Here is a 26,603-nt window from a genome sequence, read left to right as displayed (position 1 = left end):
TTTTTTGGAGACAGAGTCTCACTCTGTCACCCAGGCTGGAGTGCAGTGGCGTGATCTCGGCTCCCTGCAGGCTCCGCCTCCCAGGTTCACGCCATTCTCCTACCTCAGCCTCCCGAGTAGCTGGGACTGCAGACGCCTGACACCACGCCTGGCTAATTTGTGTGTGTGTGTGTGTGTGTGTGTGTGTGTGTGTGTGTGTGTGTGTTTAGCAGAGACGAGGTTTCACCGTGTTAGCCAGGATGGTCTTGATCTCCTGACCTCGTGATCCACCTGCCTTGGCCTCCCAAAGTGCTGGGATTACAGGCGTGAGCCAACGCACCTGGCCAAGTTAAGTATTTTTAATAAAAAAACAAGATAAAAATGAGCTGAATTTCATCATGGAGATCTTAAGGGAAAAAATTGAAGAATTTTATAGGAGCACATAGTTTTGTTGCATAATGTCAACCCCAAATGAGCTTGGAATTGTCCCCAAATGTTTATGTAATTGAATTACATTAAATTTTTCACTCAAGCTCATTCTTCCGTTATAGGTCCAAACGTTTATTAACCTTTTTTTTAAAAAAAATTAGTGTTATTACCTTTATTTATTCACAATTGTCTCTTTCAAGTTTAAAGTGAGCCTCATCATATTAATAATCAAGGACTTAATGAGGACATTTGCATTCACTCAATTCAGATCCTTCAAAATCTTGTAGACTTTAATCATATCTTTAATCTTTCATTTTTCCAGATGAGTCATATGAAATATTTAACCCTGTTATCATATGCAAAGTCCTTGAGTCTACTGATGTGGCAATCAACTGACATACATCTATTAGGTTCCTGATTTGCCAGTAACACTATGCCAGGAGTTTAGGGGCATAGAAACATAATAAATTGCTCTGTGTCTTAGCTTTTTCCTGTCCCACCTCTTTTCAACTCGAGGTTTTAGGTGCAAGCTTCTTCCAACCACTGAGTCATCCTCAGTCAAACCTGGCAGTATATTACATAATCTTATCCTCACCAGCAGATGAGGCCTATCATGAAACTCATTGTCTTGCATCAGGATATAGTACCAACTCTGTCCTTGTTTTAATTGATCTGTCAATAGCACTTGATAGTTCCCTTTCTATTCCACAAAATACATACATTTTTTTTTTCTTATGGATTTCAAAACTCTATGATCTTTTCCCTTAGCTCAGGAACTACTTCCCAGTGTCCCTTGTTTTTGCCATCTTCCTCTAGCTCTAAATCTCAGGAATCTCCAGGGATTGGAGCGAAGTGCTTTATCTTTACCATATACCAATCCGTGAATCGACTCCAAAACGGATCTCTAGAAACAAACGAGACTGACTACTGCCTGAAGGTTTCTGACACTAAGTTCCTGATGTGGGTCCATTCATTTTGGAGCACACAATATATTGAACCTTATGTTTGTAACGATTGATTATCTTTTGTAAGAAAGCCTCCTCTAAAGCTGAGCTCTTTCTCTAACCCATTTGGGCCCTCACTTATTCCTCTCTTCTCTAATTTTTAGCCTGGTATTAGAGTCTTCAGGTAACTTTCAACCAAGTCCACATGCTTTAACAAACATTTTCAGGTATAATTAAAGTACAATAGCTGGCACATATTGAAACTGTATGATTTAATCAATTTTAACATAAGAGCACAACCTTGAAACCATCACTGCTATCGAGATAGTAAGCATTTTCATCACCCAAGATATTTCTTCTTGACACTGTTCTTACAGAAATTATAATCTCATAATAAAGAATAAATGTGTTTTATAATATGAGAGACATCATTGCATGAAAAGCAGTACTGGGAGATAAACAACGGTATAGATGATAAGTTAGATAAAAATATATAGGAGGGAGAAATTACTGAGGGTAGGATAATTTGAAAAGACTTCATCATTACCTATCCAGTGTATTTTCTTACATTATTTTTCTATCTGAATGTTTGTTGTTGGCATTACTACTTTTTGCTTTTTTCAGATATTGATATAAAATACTCCATGCATTTTATGTTTGGGTTCTTTTTCGCTTTACAGAGGAATACAGTCTCTTCTCCTTTGGCTGCTTAATACGTTCTCATAAAAAATAACCTTGACCTTTGCATTCTGGATGTATCAAACTTGAAATAACTCCAAAATGTTGTGTAAGTCCATTTTCTCTTTTGCATTATTCTCACAAACATACTAAAATGTGATTTGATGTCTTCTATTTATATTACTGGTTCAAACAGTTTTAAGCATATGAATTATTTTTCTTCCTATTTTTTAGAACATCGTCTTAGGTAGTGTTTCTTCTGTTACCAGTGACATAAATGATCTTTTGTATCATATAACTTAAAGGTTAAAGGGTCAGCTGACTTTTGGTGACATTAGATTATAAATTCAGATGATGTCATTGGACTCTCTTTCCTCCAGTCTCATCTCTGCTTTCCTTACATTTAGGGTTGTCAGATCAAATAATATCTACTTAAATTTAAATTTCAGAGAAACAATAAAGAATGTTTAATATAAGTGTATCACATACATTCCATGGGACATGCTATGTTTAGTCTTGCTATTGTCATTGTTTTTTTTTTTTTCCCCTAAATTGACACAAATATCAAATTGTTCTCAGGTGGACTTTCTTCATCTGTCCACCCATACCAAAATCTATAAATTTATGCCCCGCAGATTAGTCACTAAAGAGAAAAGTGAGTTTCTTTTTTCTTAAAGTCTCCAATTGGGTCTTATTGGAACAAATTGAGTAATAGTTCTCAAACAATTGCTATGACCTAAGAGATAACATATACTCATTTGTTAGGTCTGGATCATACAAGGCAGAAGGCATGAATGTGTCAGCTTCACCAAACCATATATACTGAGAGTCATTGAGAGGCTACTGTCAAAAAAAAAAAAAAACAAGGTCCAGTGGGGAAATGTATATTAGACAACAAAAAGCAAAATATGACTAGTGGAGAACTTTCTTAATATAACTCTACTTTTAATATCCTTGATTCATAATAACAATAAATCTAATATAAATTCAGATATATTTTAAAGTGATGTGCATTTTATCAGCCACAGCTAATTCACTCTTTGTATTGTATCGAACATTAAATAAATATCAACAGCTCAATGTGTGGGCAGCGTGGATTAACAGGCACTTTGCAGTAATTGTGTGGCAAAGACAGCAGTTGAGTTTCCTTCACGAAAATAGCATTTCTCACATTAGACAGCCCTGGAATCTGGTCTTATCTCTATCTCTTATACCTCTGAACAAAGTAATTCAACTCTCCAAGAATCTTGAACTGCAATCTGGGAATTCAATCATCTGCTTCATTGGATTATTCAAATGATGTAAGATAATGTTTCAAATTACCACAGCATAGCAGCTGGCATATTGTAATCTCTCAGAAAGGTTAACTGGATTATTTTCAGCAATGACCTTAAAATAATCTTTCAAGTTGATATGATTTGACTCTGTGTCCCCACCCAATTCTCATATCAAATTGTAATCCCCACATATTAGGGAGGGACCTGGTGGGAGGTGATTGAACCATGGGTTGGTTTCCTCCATGCTCTTTCCATGATAGTGAGTTCTCACAAGGTCTGATGGTTTAAAAGTGTTTGGTGGTTCCCCACTCCCCTCTCTCTCCTGCTCTGCCACAGTAAGACATGCCTTGCTTCCTCTTTGCCTTGGGCCATGATTGTAAGTTTCTTGAGGCCTCCCAAGCCATGTTGAATTGCGATTCAATTAAACCTCTTTTCTTCATAAATTACCCAATCTCATGTAGCTCTCACTGTGAAAACTGACTAATACACAAGTGATACTCTTGACTTGTGTATTTTCCTGCCTCAAAACACTTTTTACATGTTCACTAATTTATTACGTATTATGTTTGGGCCATCTCTTCCAGTAAGCTTTTAACTCCTTGAGGTCATTATTCATTAGTGTGTTCTCAACATTTTCACGTGAAGTTATTTTAATGTCTGCTAGGTCAATTTTGTACTTATGAACTTGATTTTTTGAATCATAATGGAGGATTTTTTATTTTATTTTATCCCTCTTGAATTACAAAACCACATATGTTTTAAACTTGGGCTGCCTTTATCTTATACCTCTCTGTAGATGCACCTTGGAGCAATACCTTCATAGAATTTTCTATGGTCATGCTTAAATTCCACTTCTTGATAACATTTTCTTCATTGTATTGTTAGTATAATATTATTATTTTTACTTTTCTTTCACCAAAACACAATAGCTCCTTATCTCCTGTGGCTGAGACCCTAGGGTATCCTCCAATTTCTTTCTTAAAACTTACTGTTTTTTTCTACCAAGGAGAATATAGTTTGAGTTGCATGCTTAGAAAATTCAATGCACACACTGCTTCTATGGAAAAATTATAATATTTTATATATGACCGATTGGATCATTAATTCTTTGGAACTAATCATATGCTACAGAAGATTATAAATGAATATGTTTTCATAGCATTTAATTTAGTGAAGATAGAAGAAATGTGCCTAGATTTACATTTTTAACTCAGGTCAACCCCATCGAGTTAAATTGACAATATAGATAATCAAATACAGTTATTTGATAGATGACTGATCGATAGATTAGATAGTTTATACATGTATGTCATCTAATGTACACAAGAATTCATATAATAAAGTTATTAATCAAATAATATAAATCTTCAAAGGAGACCTGAGTGTTACATTGGACAGGCTTTCAAACTTATTGATGCTGACAAATTCCCCTTTCTGAGTTATAGCAAATATTCATATTGGCAAGAAGTAGACCTTACTTAGAATTTCAAAGTTTTAAAATTGAAAAATAGTTTCTTCTCATAAAAAAAAATGCTGAGGAACCTCTGTTAAAAGTCCAAAGTGTAGTCTTATGGAAAATGCAAGTGATATTGAATCTGATATCTTGCATTTGAAACTGCATTCTAATGCTACTGCTTAACTTTGGACACATTATTTGCTTGCTCAGATGGAAAGTTAACAATAAGGTGGATTCAAATTCAATTTCATCACTACTTGTTATACATCTTGGAGAAGTTATTTTCTTCTCTGAACCTTATTTCCTGTTTGCATAAAATCCTAATACAAAACTTAAATTGAGAACTATTATGGAAATGAAATAAACTTCTATAAAAGTTTGTGCGTAATGTCTCTCACATAATGTGTATTTATTAGTCTCTTTATTCCTTCAGGTTCTTAACCATCATCACTGGGATTTCAGTGACAGCAGCTTATCATTAAATCCACAGAGATACATTAATGAGATAATATGTATTAAGAGTTTGCCAAATCCAAATGCTGTTTTTCCATTACAATACTAACAATCACTACACTTAGGACTATAACTACCCTTGCAATAGAAATAAGGTGCACTTGAAAAAATGCTTAACTAGAAATAAGAAAAGTTGAGTTCTAAGAATACTTCATTATTAACTTATTCTCTAATATTAGGGTACAGTATTATATAGAGAATTATTTTTATGTCTGGTAATTAGTTTCTTTATTGTTATAATCTGTATCTGTAGCTATGTTTATATCATTACATGCATTAAATCTTTATTAATTTAACATACTATAATTACGAATAAGGCACTGTATGTTCATTAATATCAGTGACATCTGAAAGCCATCAATGGATGGGGCAAATTGGTGTGTTTAGGAAAGTCTCTCAATGGAGGGAGAGGGAAGAGGAGGCAGGAATATGCAGGAGGAGGGAGTATGCAGCCTGTGCTGAATCAGTACCAGCTGTCTTATCTGGCGCTAATTAACTTTCAAACCAGATTCTACCAAGACTAAGCAAATGGCTACTGAAAAGTTTTGCCAGGTCAGTCGAGTTTTTCTTTATTTTGAAATTTAAAGATTTCAAATTTTATTGTAGACAAGAAAAAAATGTTATCATTGACCATACATTTTGCTGTATGATAATCTTTGGTAATTTTTTCAATGTTAACTTTCTCTTTTTTCCCATGAATGGCTAAAATGTTTTTGTATATTGAATTATAGGCAATGCAATGTAATTATAACGCAGCTAAAATACACTGCCTTCACAGTTACCAGTAATGAAAGTTAATGCCATCTTGTGAAATGATCTAGTAGTCTTTGTCAGCACTTTCACTAACCCTCAGTTTTTAGTCATTTATAGCATCAGCAAACAGGACTTCAGAGGGAATAACATCACCTGTTGCTATTAAGAGTGACATAGCCCAAGGTTAGGGCAGACACGCAAAAATCCTTTGATCCTCAATATTTCTTTGCTTCTCTCTATTTACTATGAACTTGCCTAGTTGAGTTGATGAAAAGTATGCAACGATCACTTTGGTTTAAATAAAAAGCTCGGTGGAAAAACTGTGAAACAACTGAAGGAACTACTGATTTGTTAACTCTTGTTCTCTTTTGCCTGTGGTGTGATAACAACATGTCTGTACACAAAAATTCATCATTGTAATTTCAAAACCTGTAAAAGTCTTTCCTTTTCTGAGAAAAACTCATAGTTAGACTCTATTTATTCATGTTTTGTAATAACTAACTCCTAAGAAGACAGTCAGCGATTAAAAATCAGAAATGAATTCAAAGAAGCTGAATCCTGATTGTAGAAACAAACATCGATCTTAGCATATAAAAATGTGAGTGAGTGAGTGATATATCAGCAATCATAGAGTTGGGTCAATACATTAAGTGGAAAAGAAACTGCAGAATAAGAAGCTCAGATACCATGCTGATTTGAACTGTCATGTCACAATCTTGGAAGACTGTGCTACCAGAAAAAATAGCTAATTCAACTCGTTAGAATACAAGCATAATCCATTACTATACATTGTCATTATTCATGCCATTTCACATAAGTATCTTGTAACAAGCTTAAATTTTATTAATTTTCACATTATTCTTCCAAAGTTTGGAAAGTTAATATGATTACAACTACAATAAGCAATTATTTAAATGATTTTAAAAAACATTCTTAACCAAAAATCTATACAAATAAGCTATTTCTGTGGCTCTGAAGGTAAAGTATATATTCTTCTCACCATATACCTTCTTTCATTCTCTCTGCCTTTTACATTTTTATTTTCTTTGTCCATAGTCTCGCCCTGAACAATCGTTAGTCCCCCAAAGTACGTTGTCATCCTCTTAACATGACTACTTCTCAGGCATGGCAGCATCTGATGAAAACAAAAACAAAGTTAAAGGTTTTATCAATTCCTCTTCTAACAAACAAAAGGTGACTTTTTTGAAGAAAGTCTATTTATTCTTTTGAGAATCCTAGCATACAATTTAGCAAATGACCGCTTCATAATAGTAACTTATAATTTTCTGCTGCCTTAAAATTTACAAAGTGCTCTTACACACATAACATCATCTGATCTTTGCCTCAACCCACCGAAAAAGGTTGAAATAAAAGTGACTTGCTTAATTCATACAATTAGATCATCTGACAAGTTTTAAGTAAAAACTTACCTTTAAAATTCGTATTTTAAAAGTAGTAGTTTTTTGACCAAAAGACTAAACTCATTATTTTGCAATCACTATCCTTTACAAAATGTGAAAATTTTCTTTAACCATAAAATATTATTTGTTTAGCACTAGCAAGCACAGCACTCGAGCTCTGCTAATTGACAGACTGCCTCCTCGAGTAGGTCACTGACCCCCTGTGCCTCCTGAACTGGGAGACAACTCCCAGCAGAGGTCCACAGACACCTCATAAAGGAAAGCTTCAGCTGGAATCTAGCAGGTGCTCATCTGGGATGGGTGAAAACTCACTCTAAACTAATAAAAGTTATACCAAAATTAATTTGTAAGATATCTATTTATTTCATAGAAGATTAGTAAGACTATCTTGCAATAATATTTTCCCTCATGAAATATTCAACCTTAATGATGGTCTTAAGGTGAGTTTCATTGGAAAATTCTATATATAGGAAGCATTGGTTTTTCAAAATATATTTGATTTGTCATACTGTTACATGTTTCTGGAAGAACATCACAGAGGTAAAGAAAAATTCTCATCACATAATATCAAAAATATCTATTAGAAATGTAATTAATCACTTCCAGCTGGCAAGATGGCTGGATAGGAAGAGCTCTGGTCTGCAACTCCCAGCAAGATCAACACAGAAGGTGGGTGATTTCTGCAATCCCAACTGAGGTACCCAACTCATCTCACTGGGACTGGTTGGACAGTGGGTGCAGCCCATGGAGGGTGAGCCAAAGCAGGGTGGGGCATCACCTCACCCAGGAAGTGCAAAGGGTCAGGGAACTCCTTCACCTAGCCAAGGGAAGACTTGAGGAACTGTGCCAGGAATTCCCAAGGTCTTCGCAACCCACATACCAGGAGATTCCCTTGGGTGCCTACACCACCGGAGCACTGGGTTTCAAGCACAAAACTGGACGGCCCTTTGGGCAGACACCAAGCTAGCTGCAAGAGTTTGTTTGTTTGTTTGTTTGTTTGTTTGTTTTCATACCCCAATTGTGCCTGGAACACCAGTGAGACAGAACCATTCACTACCCTGGAAAGAGGGCTGAAGTTAGAGATATAAGTGGGCTAGCTCCCAACCTATGGAGCCCAGCAAGCAAAAATCCACTGGCTTAAAATTGACGCTACCAGCACAGCAGTCTGAAGTCGACCAGGGACACTAGAGCTTGGTGAGGGGAGGGGCGTCAGTCATTACTGAGGCTTGAGTATGTGGTTTTCCCCTCACAGTGTAAGCAAAGTCACCAGGAAGTTCAAACAAGGCACAGCCCAGCACAGCTCTGTAAAGTAGGGATAGCCTGACTACCACTCTAGACTCCTCCTCTCTAGGCAGGCCATCTCTGAAAGAAAGGCAGCAACAGCCCCAGTCAGGGACTTATAGATAAAACTCTCATCTCCCTGGGACAGAGCACCTGGGGGACAGGGAAGCTGTGGGGGCAGCTTCAGCAGACTTAAACATTTCTGCCTGCTGGCTCTGAAGAGAGCAGCACATCTCTAAGCACAGCACTCAAGCTCTGCTAATTGACAGACTGCCTCCTCGAGTAGGTCACTGACCCCCTGTGCCTCCTGACTGGGAGACAACTCCCAGCAGAGGTCCACAGACACCTCATAAAGGAAAGCTTCAGCTGGAATCTAGCAGGTGCTCATCTGGGAAAAAGCTTCCAGAGGAAGAAGCAGGAAGCAATCTTTGCTGTTCTGCAGCCTCTGCTGGTGATACCCAGGCAAACAGGGTCTGGAGTAGACCTCCAGCAAACTCCAGCAGACCTGCAGCAGAGGGTCCTGACTGTTAGAAGGAAAACTAGCAAGCAGAAAGGAATAGCATCAACATCAACAAAAAGGACGTCCACACAAAAACTCTATCCATAGGTCACCAACATCAAGAAAAAGGTAGATAAATCCAAGAAGATGAGGAAAAACCAGTGCGAAAGGACTGAAAATTCCTAAAACCAGAATGCCTCTTCTCCTCCAGAGGACTACGACTCCTCACCAGTAAGGAAACAAAACAGGCCAGAGAATGAGTTTGACAAATTGACAGAAGTAGGTTTCAAAAGGTGGGTAATAACTACCTCCTCCAAGTTAAAGGAGCATGTTCTAACCCAATGCAAGGAAGCTAAGAACCTTATAAAAAAGGTTAGATGAATTGCTAACTAGAATACCTAGTTTAGAGAATAACATAAATGACCCAATGGAGCTGGAAAACACAGCATGAGAACTTCGTGAAGCATACACAAGTATCAATAGCCAAATCAATCAAGTGGAAGACATGACATCAGAGATTGAAGATCAACTTAATGGAAGAAAATATAAAGACAAGATTAGAGAAAAAAGAATGAAAAGGAATGAACAAAGCCTCTAAGAAATATAGGACTATTTGAAAAGATCAAACCTACGTTTGTCTGGTGTACCTGAAAGTGGTGGGGAGAATGGAACCCAGTTGGAAAGCACACTTCAGGATATTATCCAGGAGAACCCGGAAAACTTCCCCAACCTAGCAAGACAGGCCAACATTCAAATTCAGGAAACACAGAGAACACCACAAAGATACTTCTCGAGAAGAGCAACCCAAGACATAATCATCAGATTCACGAAGGTTGAAATGAAGAAAGAAAATGTTAAGGGCAGCCAGAGAGAAAGGTCAGGTTACTCACAAAGGGAAGCCCATCAGACTAACAGTGAATCTCTCTGCAGAAACCCTACAAGCCAGAAGATAATGGGAGTCAATATTCAACATCCTTTAAAAAAAGCACTTTCAACCCAGAATTTCATACCCAGCCAAACTAAGCTTCAGAAGTGAAGGAGAAAAAAAATCCTTCACAGACAAGCAAATGCTAACAGATTTTGCCACCACCAGGCCTGCCTTATAAGAGCTCCTGAAGGAAGCACTAAACATGGAAAGGAACAATTGGTACCAACCACTGTGAAAACATACCATACCAGATTGTAAAGAACATAGACACTATGAAGCAACTGCATCAACTAATGGACAAAATAACCAGCTAGCATCATAATGACAGGATCAAATTCAAACATAACAATATTTACCTTAAATGTAAATTGGCTACATGCTGCAATTAAAAGACACAGACTGGCAAACTGACTAAAAAGCAAAGAACCGTCAGTGTATTCTGTTAAGGAGACTCATCTCAGGTGCAAAGACACACATAGGCTCAAAATAAAGGGATGGAAGAATAGTTACAAGCAAGTGGAAAGCAAAAAAAAAAAAAAAAAAAAAAAAAAAAAAAAAAAAAAAAAAAAAGGAAAGCAGGGGTTGCAATCCTAGTCTCTGATAAAACAGACTTTAAACCAGTAAAGATCAAAAAAGACAAAGAAGGGCATTACATAATGGTAAAGGGATCAATGCAACAAGAAAAGCTAACTATCTTAAATATATATGCACCCAATATAGGAGCACCCAGATTCATAAACCAAGTTCTTAGAGACCTACAAAGAGACTAAGACTCTCACACAATAATAGTGGGAGACTTTAACACCCCACTGTCAATGTTAGATCAACAGCACAGAAAATTAACAAGGGTATTCAGGAGTTGAACTCAGCTCTAGACCAAGCAGACCTAACAGACACCTACAGAACTCTCCACCCCAAATCAGCAGAATATGCATTCTTCTCAGCATCGTATCACATTTATTCTAAAATTGACCACATAATTGGAAGTAAAATATTCCTCAGCAAATGGAAAAGAACGGAAATCATAACAGTCTCTCAGACCATAATGCAATCAAATTAGAACTCAGGATTAAGAAACTCACTCAAAACCACACAACTACAAGGAAACTNAAAGCAGGGGTTGCAATCCTAGTCTCTGATAAAACAGACTTTAAACCAGTAAAGATCAAAAAAGACAAAGAAGGGCATTACATAATGGTAAAGGGATCAATGCAACAAGAAAAGCTAACTATCTTAAATATATATGCACCCAATATAGGAGCACCCAGATTCATAAACCAAGTTCTTAGAGACCTACAAAGAGACTAAGACTCTCACACAATAATAGTGGGAGACTTTAACACCCCACTGTCAATGTTAGATCAACAGCACAGAAAATTAACAAGGGTATTCAGGAGTTGAACTCAGCTCTAGACCAAGCAGACCTAACAGACACCTACAGAACTCTCCACCCCAAATCAGCAGAATATGCATTCTTCTCAGCATCGTATCACATTTATTCTAAAATTGACCACATAATTGGAAGTAAAATATTCCTCAGCAAATGGAAAAGAACGGAAATCATAACAGTCTCTCAGACCATAATGCAATCAAATTAGAACTCAGGATTAAGAAACTCACTCAAAACCACACAACTACAAGGAAACTGAACAACCTGTTCCGGAATGACTATTGGGTAAATAACGAAATTAAGGCATAAATAAAGAAGTTATTTGAAACCAATGAGAACAAAGACACAACACAGCAGAATCTCTGGGACACAGCTAAAGCAGTGTTTAGAGGAAAATTTAAAGCACTAAATGCCCACAGAAGAAAACAGGAAAGATCTAAAATAGACACCCTAACATCACAATTAAAAGAACTAGAGAAGCAAGAGCAAACAAATTTGAAAGCTAGCAGAAGACACGAAATAACTAAGATCAGAGCAGAACTGAAGGCGATAGAGACACAAAAAACCCTGCAAAAAAATTAATGAATCCTGAAGATGGTTTTTTGAAAAGATTAACAAAATAGATAGACCATTAGCCAGACTAATAAAAAAGAAGAGAGAGAAGAATCAAATGGACACAATAAAAAATGATAAAGGGGTTATCACCACCGATCCCACAGAAATACAAACTACCATTAGAGAATACTATAAACACCTCTACACAAATAAACTAGAAAATCTAGAAGAAATGGATAAATTCCTAGACACGTACATCCTCCTAAGACTAAACCAGGAAGAAGTTGAATCCCTGAATAGACCAACAAAAGGTTCTGAGATTGAGGAATTAATTAATAGCCTACCAACCAAAAAAAGAGAAGGACCAGATGGATTCACAGCCAAATTCTACCACAGGTACAAAAAGGAGCTGGTACCATTCCTTCCGAAACTATTCCAAACAATAGAAAAAGAGGGAGTTGCGTCTAACTCATTTTATGAGGCCAACATCATCATAATACCAAAACCTGGCAGAGACATAACAAAAAAAAAAAGTTTCAGGCCAATATCCCTAATGAACATTGATGCAAAAATCCTCAATAAAATATTGGCAAACCGAATCTAGCAGCACATCAAACAGTTTATCCACCACAATCAAGTCAGCTTCACCTCTGGGATGTAAGGCTGGTTCAAAATACGCAAATCAATAAACGTAATCCATGACATAAATAGACCAACGACAAAAACCATATGATTATCTCAGTAGATGCAGAAAAGGCCTTCGATAAAATTCTACACCATTTCATGCTAAAAACTCTCAATATACTAGGTATTGATGGAATGTATCACAAAATAATAAGAGCTATATATGACAAACCCACAGCCAATATCATATTGAACGGGCAAAAGCTGGAAGAATTCCCTTTGAAAACCAGCACAAGACAAGGATGCCCTCTCTCACCACTCCTATTCAACATAGCGGTGGAAGTTCTGTCCAGGGCAATCAGGCAAGAGAAAGAAATAAATCATATTCAAATAAGAAGAGAGGAAGTCAAATTGTCTGTTTTTCAGATTATATAATTGTATATTTGGAAAACCCCATTTTCTCAGCCCCAAATCTCCTTGAGCTGATAAACAACATCAGCAAAGCCTCAGGATACAAAGTCGATGTGCAAAAATCACAAGCATTCCTATACACCAATAATAGACAAACAGAGAGCCAAATCATGAGTGAACTCCCATTCATAATTGTGACAAAGAGAATAAAATACCTAGCAATACAACCTACAAGGGATGCGAAGGACCTCTTCCAGGAGAATTCCAAACCACTGCTCAGGGAAGTAAGAGAGGACACAAACAAATGGAAAAACATTCCATGCTAATGGATAGAAAGAATCAATATCATGAAAACGGCTATACTGAAAGTGTATTTTCAATGCTATCCTCATCCAGTCACCATGGACTTTTTTCACAGAATTAGAAAAAAACTACTTTAAATTTCATATGGAACCAAAAATAAGCCCATATAGCCAAGACAATCATAAGCAAAAAGAACAAAGATGAAGGCATCACGCTACCTAACTTCAAACTATACTACAAGGCTACAGTAACCAATACAGCATGGTACTGTTATAAAACAGATACATGGACCAATGAAATAGAATGGAGGCCTCAGGAATAATTCCACACATCTACAATCATCTGATCTTTGACAAACCTGACAAAAACAAGCAATGGGGAAAGGATTCCCTATTTAATAAATGGTGTGGGAAAACTGACTAGCCATATGCAGAAAAATGAAACTGGACCCCTACCTTACACCTTATACAAAAATTAACTCAAGATAGATTAAAGACTTAAACATAAGACCTAAAACCATAAAAAACCTAGAAGAAAACCTAGGCAATACCATTCAGGACATAGGCATGGGCAAAGACTTCATGACTAAAACACCAAAAGCAATGGCAACAAAAGCCAACATTGACAAACAGAGTCTAATTAAACTAAAGAGCTTCTGCACAGCAAAAGAAACTATCATCAGAGTGAACAGCCAACCTATAGAACTGGAGAAAATTTTGCAACATCTATCCATATGACAAAGGGCTGATATCGAGAATCTACAAGGAACTTAAACAAATTTACAAGAAAAAAACAAACAACCCCGTCAATAAGTGGGTGAAGGATGTGAACAGACATTTCTCAAAAGAAGACACTTATGCGGCCAAAAAACATGAATAAAAGCTCATCGTCATTGGTCATTAGAGAAATGCAAATCAAAATCACAATGAGATGTATTTCTCATGCCAGTTAGAAGGATGTTCATTAAAAAGTCAGGAAACAACAGATGCTGGAGAGGATGTGGAGAAATAGAAATGCTTTTACACCGTTGGTGGGAGTGCAAATTAGTACAACCATTGTAGAAGACAATGTGGCGATTCCTCAAGGATCTAGAACCAGAAATACCATTTGACCCAGCAATGCCATTACTGGGTATATACCCAAAGGATTATAAATCATTCTACTATAAAGAAACATGCACATGTCTGTTTATTGCAGCACAATTCACAATAGCAAAGACTTGGAACCAACCCAAATGCCCATGAATAATAGACTGGATCAAGAAAATATGGCACATATACACCATGGAATACCATGCAACCATAAAAAAGGACAAGTTCATGTCTTTTGCCAGGACATGGATGAAGCTGGAAACCATCATTCTCAGCAAATTAACATAGGAAGAGAAAACCAAACACAGCATATTATTGCTCATCAGTGGGAGTTGTACAAAGAGAACACATGGACACAGGAAGGGGAACATCACACACTGGAGGACTGTCAGGGGTTGGGGGCTAGGGAAGGGGCTAGCATTAGGAGAAATGCCTAATGTAGATGATGGGTTGATGGGTGCAACAAACCACCATGGTACGTGTATACCTATGTATCAAACCTGCACGTTCTGCACATGTACCCCAGATCTTAAAGTATAATAATAAAAAAGAAATGTAACTAATCACTCTTATTCTTAACCTTGGTCAATGATTTTGAGCTAGTTTTTCTCTTTTTAGCTTTATCTCCTATCAAGCTAACCTTTTATTCCCTTTTATATTGTAATTTTGGAAGAAAGGCACTATGAACATGCTGAGTCTAAGGAATGGGGAGTTATATTCCCTGTGGGAAATAAATTTATCAACTATAGCACAGTGCTTGTGTACAATTCGTTTTGTCTTTAGACTTATAGATTTGACTCATTTCCAAAGCTCCTTAGGTCAACATCTTATTCCCCCACCCTTTTCAGTGAAGTTGCCCCATACATGCATCATATATTCAGATTCCTTTGTCAGATTCTTTGAGCAATAAAATTGCCCAACTTTCTAAATATATATGTATATATATATATGTGTATATATGTATATATGTGTGTATATATAATCTAATATTATATATATGAATTTGTTGTTAAGATGCTAACTCTTGCTTTTCAATTTTTATACATCTTTGTGGTTTTGTCTTATATACCTGTTGTCTGGTGTTTGTTATTAGTGTTCATTGTGTCTATTTCTTGTTCCTGACTTTTGAAAGATTTCATCAAGAATTTCTTCATTAAGCATGTTCTTAGTTTCGTGTTTGAAACACATATATTTTGTCATACTAACAAACATCCATTCATTTTTACTTAAGGAATGTATCATTGCATTTTATCCCTTGCCATTTCACTGCTTTATTAATAGATTTCCAAATATTAATATACACTAGTATTCCTGGAATAATTTTCACTAGTTAAATTTCTTTCTTTATATTAAATGTTGGGCTCCATATTATACTTGCTTCATACATGAGTTTGGCCATTTTCCTTCCTTATTTTTCCCCCATGTTCTGAAATAATTTAAATAGCAATGGAAATATTCACTCTTTAAATGTTTGGTAAAATTTCCTTGTAAAAGAGTCGGGTGTGATGTTATTTCTTTTAAGAGTAGTTCTTACATAGCACCCTGTATTTCCCTTGTGAAACATGATCTTTATAGACTTTTATCTCTTCAGCAGTCAATTTTGGTAAAATCTATTTTCCTTAATACTTATCTATTCTTATCTATGTTTTTAAGCTTATTTGCTAGTGGTATGCAATTTAAAATTTTCATTCTTTTATTTAACTAGAAGTTTTTTCTTAATTTTTTTATATTTTGATTTTACATTTTCTTAAATAGGTTAAATAGGTTCAATTTTTTACATTGTAACTTTTATTCAAAAAAGCATTTGTATCTATTTATAATTCTATTCTTTTTTCTTACTAATTTCTCTTTTCTATTTATTGATTATTTCTTCATATTACCTTTAGGTCTTCAATTACTTTTATCCTAACCTTTTTTTTGGAAAGTTTTCACTTATTTGTTTCTTTTACATTTTAAATTAATATAATACTTGAAAACTATACATTTTCTTTGTGGCATTAATTTTACTAGATCTAATTGGTTCTGAGTAATAGCATTTTAATCTATTATTTAGTTTTTCTTAAGTTCTACTATTTATATTTGTATTTTCTTGATCAAGAGTAGTTTATAAAGAGTGTTAGAATGTTATCTGTAGAAGGATCATTTTGTTTCTGATCTTGTTATTAATTTGCAAATTTAATTTGGTATTGTGATCACAGATGTTTTGCTATGTTTACTCTTTGGCATTTAAAAACTCAGAATTTGTTGCCAACTAATGTATGGTTAATGTTTATGAATGTCCCATGGACACCTGAAATAAGGATATATTTTCCATTTTTATCATTTTCAGAATTAGTTATGTATCAGTCAGTTCTAATTTTGCTTATATTTTACATTCTTAGTTATATAATATTTCATGGACTGAGAGAATTAAAGTCTCCTATTAATAGTGTTTCTCTGCATTTTTAAAGTCTGTTCTTTAATATTTGCTTTATGAATGTTTATGTTATGTTATCTGGAACACTGTTATAAAAATTCTGGGATAACAATGTGAATTGCATTTCTTTTGTTTGCATTGGCCTAATATACCTTTGTTTCTCCTTTTATTTTTAAACTTTCTAAGTCATTGTCTTCTTATCTGTGTCTCTTTATTCTAGATTTATGGCCTAGATTTGGGTTTATTTTGTATGCTATTTTATAAATCTTGGCTTTAAACATGTGCCTCTAGTCAGTTTATATTTATGGCATGACTGATATATTTCATATTAGTTCTGTCAGAGTATTTTAGGTTATAATTTCTATTTTTACAGTTTTAACTTACAAGTCTTGGCATGTATTTAAATTGCATTGCTGTGTGTATTGGTGTCTGTGTGTGTTTGTGGGTGTGGACCCTCTAATATACAGGAATATTTGTATTTATTGTATACTTTTAACATTATCTTTATAAGATAAATTACAAAGAGGTTACCTAATACAAATGTAGTTCTCTATTTCTTTAACCTATTATTTACCTAATATAAGCACTCATAAATTAACATTCTTCTTAATGTTTTTTCTATTCCTCTAATCCATTTCTCAACAATTCATTCTCTTGAGTACATTAAAATATGTTTATGAATCTATCACTTGCCTTCTCAGCTGTTAGAAAAGAGACAACACCAACATACTCTATCTCCTAACTTCTTTACACTCTTTTTCTCCTAAGTTTTTTGTGTCATTTTTACATGTCAAAAAATCTACATTTATATTTTGTTTTGCAATCTAATCCTACTTTTTTTTTTAACTATCAGTTTTACACTTAAACATTTTTCAAGCGTCTAATGGCTGCCTGTCTTAGTTCATTTTCTGTTTCTTATAACAGAATGCCTGCAACTGGGAAATTTATAAAGAAACAAAGTTTATTTGTTACAGTCTTGGGGCTGAGAAATCCAAGGTTGAAAGGCCACATCTGGTGAGGCCTTCTTGCTTGTGAGAACTCTCTGCAGTAGTCCCAAAGCAGCCCAGGGTATCACAGGGTGAAGATACTGAGTGTGCTAACTCAGGTCTCTTTCCCTCTTCATATAAAGTCACCAATTCCATTCCTGTGATAATCCAATAATCCATTAATCCATGGATGGATGAACTCATTCATAAGGGCAGAGTCCTCAGGACCCAATCACATCTGAAAGGCTCGACCTCTCAATACAACCACACTGAGAATTAAATTTCAGCCTGAGTTTTGGAGAGGACAAATATTCAACTATAGCATTCCATCCCTGACCTCCCAAAACTCATGTTCTTCTCACATACAAATACATTCATTCCATCTCCATATCCCCAAAGTCTTAACTTGTTCCAGCACCAACTCAAAATCCAAAATTCCAAGTCTTATCTGTGAGTATGTGAAATAAAAACAAGTTATGTGCTTCCAACATTCAATACAGGCATAAGATAGACATTTCCATTCCAACAGGGAGAAATAGTTGAAAAGAAAGGAAAAACAGGCCCCTAATCAAGTCCAAAATCTAGCTGTGCAGACATTAAATCCTAAATCTGGGGAATAGTCTTTTCTGACTTCATGTGCTGCCTCCTGGAGTGGGGCGGAGTTGGGCCCCCAAAGCCTCAGGCAGCCCAAACCCTTTTCTGGGTGCAACCCACATGGCTGCTTGTACAGGTTTGAGTTAGGTGCCAAAAGCTTTTCCAGGTGGGTGTTGCACGCTGCTAGTGACTTCTCAGTCTGGCGTCCTGGTGGCAGTCTTGCTCTCACAGCTCCATTAGGCATTGCCCTGGTGGAGACGCTCTGAGGCAACTTGAACCCCACAACCTAGCAAGGCTCTATGCAGTGGCTCTGCCCCTGTGACAAGTCTGTGCCTGGGGCCTCATGCTTTTGAAAACATCCTTTGAAATCTGGGTGGAGGCTTCCAAGGCTCTACAGCTCTTGCTTTTTGCAAGCCTTCAGAATTAACATTACGTGGATGCTCCTAAGGTTTATGACTTGTACATTCTGGAACTGTGGCTGTGGAGCACTGCAGCAGGGTATGGGGGAGCAGGGTCCTGAGAAGACTGGGCAGCAAGTCTGTGAAGAGTCCTGGGCCTGTCCTCTGAAACAATTCTGCCCTTTTAGGACTCTGGGTCTACAATTGAAGGGGCAGCCTCAAAGATCTCTGAAGGTCATTGGGGATCTTTCTTCCATTGTCTTGAGCAATCGCACCTAGCTCTCTTCTATTCATGCTAATCTCTTTAGCAAATGATCACTGGGTTCCAACCTTGGTTTCCTCTCCTGAACTTTTACAAAGCTTTTTGTGGCCAGATACCTTAGTCCATCACTCTCAAGTTTGGCCTTCCACAGAGCCCTGGGGCATGGACACGGTTTGGCCAAGTTCTTTGATAAATTATAACAAAGATGGCTTTTCCTCTAGTTTCTAGTATCTTGTTCCTCAGTTATATCTGAAATCTCATCTGAATGACCTTTACTGGCCTATTTCTATCAGCATTCTAGTCACAATCACTTAACCAATCTCAAAGGAGTTCTAAACTTTCCTTAGTCTTCTTGTCCTCTAAGTCCTCACGAGAATCTAGGCCAGATCCTTCAAATTCTTTTAGCCTCTGCCCGTTACCCAGTTACAAAGCCACTTCCACATTTTCAAGTGTTTGTTAACTGAAACAATCCCATTTCTGGTATAAATTTCCTGACTTATTCCATATTTCTGTTGCTTATAATAGAGTAACTGGAACTGACTACTTAAAAAAGAAACAAAACAAAACAAAATTTATTTCTTACACTTATGAAGCCAGGAAGTCTAAGGTTGAGAGTCCAAATCTGGTGAGGGACTTCTTACTGGTAGGAATTCTCTATAGAGTCCCAAAGTGGCACGGGGTATCACATGGTGAGGAAGCCGAGGGTACTAGCTCTGATCTCTTTTCCTCTTCTTATAAGGCCACTAATCTAATTCCCATGATAACCCATTAACCAGTTAATGGGTTAATCTATTTATGAAGGCAGAGTCCCCACGGCCCAACCACTTTTTAAAGTCTTCAACTCTCAATAGTATCACATTGGAGATTAAATTTCAGCATGAATTTGGGAGGGGCAAATGTGCAAATGATAGTATAGTCCTTCTGTACATACTTTTGTCAGACACCCCTTGATTGGCTGTAGTTTATCTTCAAGCACTATTCTCAAGAAGAGAACCTTGGGTTAAAGTTCCTTGATTTCTGATAGGTACATGACTTTCCATAGGCTTGATATTGTTGGAAAGCTTGACTTTGTTGAACATGTAGTACTATGCACTTCATGTTCGATAAAATTTTTCCATGAATTTCTGATTGATTTTGCTCTATTTTCCGTGGCATTAAATTTTGCGGGGAGAAATTGATCAGCCAGACATTTTGTTCCCTCTACACATGATACACATGTAATGCCTCACATATTTGTATTCTATGCTTGTCCTGGGGCCATAAAATTCTCTTTCATATTATTCCAATTTTAATATGTATCTGAAGAGATCAGCATTCCAGTCACATTTGAATAGACATAATCGTTATTAGAATGATTAAATTGGTTGAATTTTTCCATAAATATTTTGATAATTTCAATTCAGATACACGAAATAAGACTTTTCAAATCAAAGGCATAACAATTTTCTAACCAATGAGTTGGGAAATTAGCTTAAAATGTAATATATAATTCCTGTGTTAAGCGAAGTCCCCTAAAACACTTTTATTTGAAGCAGGCTAGTGTAACTCGACATACCTATTTCCAGAGTTACCATATTCACAGACATTGATTAAAATTTCAAAATTTTCCATTGGTCTCACCTATACACTCTTTTTTTCAGTTTAAAATTGGGATTTCTTAGACTATAATATTAGTATTTCTGAAGAACTTCCTTATAATCTACTGGAAGAATGTTGAGAAAGCTTTCCTGATGACCTCTCTAACAATTAATCAGTTTTATATCAAGCATAATGGTATATCTATATTTCATTATAATTGGGAGAACAGTGATACAATTTTTCTTTCTTCACTCTGCACTGTGATTCATAGCTTATTTTGTTAGGATTTCATCAAACTAATAAGCTATAAGTTATACAATTTTGATAAACAACTCTCTTTAAGAAATTATTTACTGAGCACATACTATCTTCTAGGTGCCATTCTAAGTGTCAAGCATGACACAGCCATGCCCCGGCTGTTAGGAACAGCACACCCTAGTGGCTTATAGCTGCGTTGATCCCTGGGATCAATGGCTTTGGCCATTCCAACTGTTTGACTCAAGGTTAGGTTGCCCTTTTCTCCAACTCCCTACTGCACCCTCACTAGAAGCAAGCACTGTGAAAGGGCATCTCAGCTCCAGCTCTTCTTATAGGACCAATAAAATTTCAGTTGCAATTTCATTCCAGGTCAGCTTCTCCATGTGCTCAATCCTGCTTTTCTAACTATCTTAGTAATACAGGGCTCAAAAACACTGCCAAATAAATCTGCAAGTTACCTTTCATCTCCGAGTCTCTTTCTAAAGAGTCCACTTTCAGATCCTCCCCATGACACTTATGTCCCACTTGAGAAACAAGATATTAAATGAAAAGGCAAATCACTGAGAGTAAAAGATGTTAATAATTATTATTAAGGATATACATAGTTTAAAAGTTAAACACATACCTGTGTGCATTTGTACTTACATGTATGTGTGTTCTCTGTGTTAATCTTTGAAACATATGTAAATAAAAATCCCAAAGCTTCTATTATCAGCTAAGTCTTAATAGCTTGTTCACTGCTCTGAGCTAAACAGATGTTATACATGCAAATGAAATTAGTTGTTATACATGCAAATGAGGAAAATGGGATATGATAGGTTTCTGGTTTGGAAGTGTCTAGTAATTGCAATAAACTTAGAATAATACAATATCTTGCCAATATGGGAGGGCCCATAGCAGTACTCTAATGAAGTAGTGATAACATAATTTATGCTATCATGAAACTATGAGCTATGAAGATTTTCACATGGGGGATCAGTATTCCCTAGATCACCTTAAACTTTGATAGTAGCTGCTGGCAACACGTGCATCCTGGATATCCTAGGCCTCTAAGCTCTTTCCACCTGCCAAATTCACACACAACGAGATTCCCAAACAGGGATGAGACCATGAACTTAGCAGAGTTGCCTTATATTACTTCTAAAGAGGCAAGCAATCTGAAATCTATCTGTGAATAGATAGAGCCTAGTATCTGGTTGATTTTAGTTTTGTTTCAAACAGTTGCTCCCATCAAATAAGTTGGGGATCGGGAGTACCTAGAAAATGGTTATTATGAAGTTTTAAAAAACAGATGGGTCTTTCAGAAACGCATCATCTTTTTTAAAACGACTTTTCAAGAGGGAGGTGCATTTTCAGTAATTCTACAGACCAGTAGTGTCTCAAAGGCTGATACAACACCATAATAAACTGTACTAGCTCCCCAGTCATTACCATTGTATGGAATTTGGGGATAAGTTCAATATTTATAAAGTCAAATTTTCACTATTTTTACATGTTTTCTCTTAAAGAAAAAAAAATTCATTCCTCAGGGCTCCACCAATTTAAATCTGATACCTGTGGACATTGACTTGACTAGAATTTACTATTTTTTCTTTTAATATGAGAAAAAACATTAGCAAGAAAATTAGTAATTTGAGGATATTCTCAGTTGGTATGTTTAAATGCTTGAGGAAAAAGGTCAATGTTAAGCTCATAATTAAATGTCATAATTAAAGATGTGATAATTACAAGTTACATATTTTCATTAAAGTAACTCCCAAAGATCTTTGCTTTATAATGCCATTTTTGAGTTACTGCTACTCCTGTTATAATGTAATGAAAAGGCTTCTAATATGTGTTACCGTATTTGTATATGCTGCTAAATCACACTGGTCTAGTTACCCAATTAATAAAATGTGTTAGACATTCCTTCTATATGCCTTCCTCAACATGGGTGCAGTGATGTGTGAGCTGAGCTCTGAAATATCTATGCTAACAACACACAGATAAATTTCACAGAAGCTCATACATTTCTATTCATCTTTTCAGATAATATTGAGAATCCACCTGATTATAGACTTACTTGATCAAGTTGTATGAAGCCTATCATTTGATTGGTCCAGTATATTCATATGTTTTGCCTTTCCAGCCCAGAGATGGCATCATGGTGCCCTCCTTTAAGAAAATGTAATAACAAAGAATATACAACTGTTTACAATATTTTATTTTATTTTTATTTATTTATTTATTTATTTATTTATTTATTTATTTTTTGAGACCGAGTCTGGCTCTGTCACCCAGGCTGGAGTGCAGTGGCCGGATCTCAGCTCACTGCAAGCTCCGCCTCCCGGGTTTAGGCCATTCTCCTCCTCAGCCTCCCTAGTAGCTGGGACTACAGGCGCCCGCCACCTCGCCCGGCTAGTTTTTTGTATTTTTTAGTAGAGACGAGGTTTCACCGTGTTAGCCAGGATGGTCTCGATCTCCTGACCTCGTGATCCGCCCATCTCGGCCTCCCAAAGTGCTGGGATTACAGGCTTGAGCCACCGCGTCCGGCCTATAATATTTTAAATTAAAACTCAGAAAATCAATGATATATTTCACGCTTCATAAAAATCTCTCTTGATACTCAAATTGCCACCACAAGAGCAGCTTCACAGAGTTCATATTCAATATCTCTCAACAGAGAGACCTAAACTTCTGTTGAATTTCTCCAAGTTTTCACATTATGATAGCCCTGGTAGAAACAGAAAAGTTCATCTGGGGCCACATGTCAGTAGAAGCTTGAGAAATATTTATTTGAGAAATAGGATCGTGCCTTTCATGGTGGGACTCCTGTGGAGATTCATTAAGCGTGCAATTAACAAAAGTGCGCTAACAAAAGGCAGCCTCTTCTATTTAAATAGAAAAACTCAATGAACTTCTGTCAGGGGATAGTTTTAAAAGGAAGGCACATGCTTTAAATATGCAGAAAATTGCTTTTTGAATTATTTTTTAATGATGGAGGTTTTCTTTACACATCTGGAAACTAGTTATACTTGTAAAGAACTATACTATTTGGTTCTTAATGTTTAAAAGTGCAATAACTGTTTTTCACATTCCTCCATGTCATCATTGTGAACACTAACACTGATCCAGGCCACGGTGGAGATCTCTTCCAGAGACTGGATTTGCCCTTTACTGGGTGGCTTTATGTCTTCCATTTCCTTTTGATGTATTTGTTTTCACTTTCGTATCTGTTAGATCCATAGTCATTATTCACTAACACCTGTGAACCTACTTCTTCCTACCTTCCACTATCACTGTGTGCCTAAACTCTGCTGTACTATGTAGTGATTTGCATTTATCTATCTAATTTATGTATTAATTATAGATGTATGTACACACGTATATGTAGATACACACATATATTCATGTATACATGTATATATCTCTCTTGTGTGACTCCTAAATATTGATGTTTTATTTTTATATCTATTTACCATATTGTTATAGTTATAAAATATAATCATAAAATGATTTTTATTTATAATTCATAAAATAAACTATTCAATTAAATTAAATGAGTCAAAAAGTTAATGCATTTCTAATATAAAAATGTATAAACATTTCCAAACCGTGGTGAAAACACAAATTTACTGCAGTATTAATGTTCAACAAGTGATAGGGTTTGGATGTTTGTCCCCTTCAAATGTGTCATATTGAAATGTAATCCCCAGTGTTGGAGGTGGGGCTTGGTGGAAGTTGTTTGACTCATGGGGGCAGATTCCTCATGAATGGCTTAGTGTCTTCCCCTTGGTGATGAGTGGGTTATTGCTCTGGGTTCATGTGAGATCTGGTTGGTTCAAAGTGTGTGGCACCTCCCCACTCCCCTGTTTGCTCCCTCTCTCAGCCATGTAGTATGCCTGCTCCCTTTTTACCTTCTGCCATGATTGCAAGCTCCCTGAGGCCATCCCTAGGGGCAGATATTAGTGCCATGCTTCCTGTACAGTCTGCATAACCATGAGGTAATTAAACTTGTTTTCTTCATAAATTACTCAGTCTCAGGTATTCCTTTTCAGAGATGCAAGAACAGATTAAAGTAAGAAGTATAGTCATTTGGATAGAAAGTATTAGCCTCTACTGACTCTCCTACTTTCTTCTACTTGTGTTCCCACTAATGGTGCCTACTTATCATTGCCACCTCTGTAACCTGGTCCCACTGTGTTCCTGAATTCTTCATTACCTCTGTTTGGATCACTTAGAACCACTGCTTCTGGGCAGCTCCTCTGCCCAGATCTTTTAATGTTCTTACTTATCAACATGGGAGAGATTACCCTGGTTTAATCTGTTTTCTGTAGAGACATCCAACTGCTTCACAGGACCCTCTCACAAAATCCAAGCAAAACTTTTCTTTTTCCTTGGCAGGGAAGAAGATGGGGCAGATGACCATGATGAAGTGGTTGCCAGAGCTGAGTGATAGCATAAAGAGGGCTTGTGTTTTCAGGGACAGTGAAGGAGGCACATGGGGGAACAACAACAACAAAACAAACAAAAAAACACAAAAAACACATTCTCTTGCTGAGAATGACTGAAGCTAGTAATCAATACGTGAAATAAAATGCTTAAGGAAAATATTGACGTTCTAGAATACCGGAATACCCAATCTTGGTGTTGCAATTTTATGGAGAGCACATAAACCAAAAGTGCTCAACTTGTGTCTAAGAATCAAAGGATGTGAGTTAGATTCGGAGGTAGTTTCCTGTGAGTGAATTAATCAATTTTGCCTGTTTAAGATCTTTGTTACTCATTCTCTGGTTCTCAATTGTACTTCAAGTTCCAAATGTGTCACACAATGGATGGATGGATGGATAAGTGAAATATGACCATCATATAACATGAGCTGAAATATTTATGTAAGAATAAGGTTGTATTTTCTATTTTCCTGAGTAGGCTTAACTTTAAGTTATATGTAGCCCTATCCACTATATTGCAGAGTTTCTACTTTATAAATAGTTATGAGATATTACCTATTGTTCTATCGTCACGCCAAAAAAGTAAGATGGATATGGTTTCAGTTTGAGCACAGGACATGATCCTACTGGCAATGTGATTTTCTTTACCCACTGTTCACTTCCACCTCTTTCTTCACCTAAGCATCCTCAATTTCCCTCAACTGATTATACAGCCAATGACAAAATGGCTGAATATCTTATTTAAAATTTTGGTAAAGCCATTTAATCTCCCTAGGGGTAAATCTCTGTAGCCAAACTGTTACAATTAAAAAAAAAAAAAAAAATTGGCTGGCTCTATTTCAATCCTCTGGTTATCTACAAATTCCCTATGAAACATAACTAGATAATTTTCCATTTTCCAATTGGTCACTTGGAATTGGACCTACCTGATACCATTCCTCTTCAAACTTATAGAGAACAACTCTGATGAGTCTTCATCACAGGATCTCTTTGTTTGAGGAAGAATATTACTGTTCATTTTCTTTTATTTTAAAATATAGTATATAGAGGCCGGGCGCGGTGGCTCAAGCCTGTAATCCCAGCACTTTGGGAGGCTGAGACGGGCGGATCACGAGGTCAGGAGATCGAGACCATCCTGGCTAACACGGT

Source organism: Rhinopithecus bieti, unplaced genomic scaffold (assembly GCF_001698545.2).
Source record: "Rhinopithecus bieti isolate Rb0 unplaced genomic scaffold, ASM169854v2 scaffold_6782, whole genome shotgun sequence".
NCBI classification, from domain to species: domain Eukaryota; kingdom Metazoa; phylum Chordata; class Mammalia; order Primates; family Cercopithecidae; genus Rhinopithecus; species Rhinopithecus bieti.
This window is presented reverse-complemented; position numbering follows the sequence as displayed.